Genomic DNA, 1,646 nt, shown 5'->3' on the forward strand with positions numbered 1-1,646 from the left:
CGTGGTGGCTCTTACCTATGGCAGCTCTAAAATTATTGTTCATTTAGAAACTTCAAATACTGGGGAATGAGAGGAATGTTTTATTCCTTTGAAGAGCTAAGGGTAAACGATACAGAGATTATTAGAACTTCTCTTACACAAATTGCATAAGATAGAATATGTATTTGATAGTTTTGTAAACTTTTCTCCTTTGCTTTGGGTCACTGAACTGTTCAATCAATGTTGATGGATGAGATAGGCAATATTCTAATATGCTGCAGAACTTCAGTAAAGGTGAAAATATCCTAGAATGTTAATGCCAAAATTCTTAGCCAGGAGTCTATCATGGGCCACAGTGAGTCCTTAAGTCTCCTATGACTATGTACAAAGTGTGCATTTGTGATTACATGTGACTTTCTGAGGAGAGGAGTGCTAATTTTCATTAACTTTTTAAAAGAGACAGTTGTACCATAAAAGGTTAAGAGGATTCTGCTCTTAAGTATTTTATGCTTGAGAATTTTTGTTTAAGGAAATAACAGACTTTAAAATGCTTGGACAAAGTCCTCAACACAAATAAATTATTCTTACTTAGGTACAAAGTGCTGTGTGTGTGTGTGTGTGTGTGTGTGTGTGTGTGTGTGTGTGTGTTAGTGGTATGAAATCATTATCTTATGTGTGTGTGCAATTCAGGTGTGTGCAATTCAGTTGTGTACAATGGGTGTGATTACTTGCTGTAGGTATTATTAAGTGTTATTATGTAACTGACCAATCATATCTGAAGTAACTCAGACATAAGAAAATCTGTTTTGTCACTTCCAGGAGTAATGAAAATAAAAAACAGAATTATTCTTAGCTGGACACATTACTTGTAATCATTGTCCGTATTTGTTGTTTCAGAAATTTATTCCTTCCAGTTTAAAAATAAAAATTTCTGTCTATGGCCATGCTACCCTGAACAAGCCTGATCCCATCTGATCTTGGAAGCTAAGCAGGGCCGGGCCTGGTTAGTACTTGGATGAGAGACTACCTAGGAAGACCAGGTGCTGTAAGCGTGAAAAATGAAAAATAAAAAAAATAAAGGATTGTAAGCTGATAAGGTCCTTGCAATCTGTGAGGTTAACCAAGGGTTAACGCCTAAAAAAAAAAAATAAAATAAAATAAAAATTTCTTTCACTAGTATTCAAACTAGTTGATGTTATTGGATTGAGTGCCTATTAGAGGCAAAATGGTGACCACTTTACATGTAATAATTTTTATGCTAGAAGAGTCTTAAAGGCAAATAACTCAGGTCAGGCTAGGTTATGCTGTGATAACAAATAACCACCAGTATTTAGTGGCTGAAAAAAACAACAACGTTTTTCTACTTTCTACTGCTCATTCTACAAGTCCATTCTGGGTCATCAGGGACTCTGCTCCATATCATTTCCACTCAGGGATGCAGGTTAATGGGGGCTTCTGGAACCACCTGGAAGGTTGCCCATTAACTATAACAGTGGAAAGAAAACCAGCAAATCGCATGCTAACTCTTAAAGTTTTCTGCCTCGAAGTGACACATGTCACATGTGCTCTCATCTGTTGTCATGTTAGTGACATGGCCTTTGCCTAATTTCGAGAGAATGGGAAGTACGATCAACCCTCCCATGTGTCCAGAGCGGGACAATTGAAAT

The 1,646-nt window shown here is 36.9% G+C and overlaps 1 pseudogene; it reads left to right on the top strand.

Annotated features, from left to right (window-relative positions):
* Positions 1 to 912: 912 nt before the first annotated feature.
* Positions 913 to 1,031, top strand: LOC120605412 (uncharacterized; annotated as a pseudogene).
* The last annotated feature ends 615 nt before the right edge of the window (positions 1,032 to 1,646 follow it).

This window comes from Pteropus medius, unplaced genomic scaffold (genome assembly GCF_902729225.1).
Source record: "Pteropus medius unplaced genomic scaffold, Ma_sr-lr_union100, whole genome shotgun sequence".
In the NCBI taxonomy this organism is placed as follows: domain Eukaryota; kingdom Metazoa; phylum Chordata; class Mammalia; order Chiroptera; family Pteropodidae; genus Pteropus; species Pteropus medius.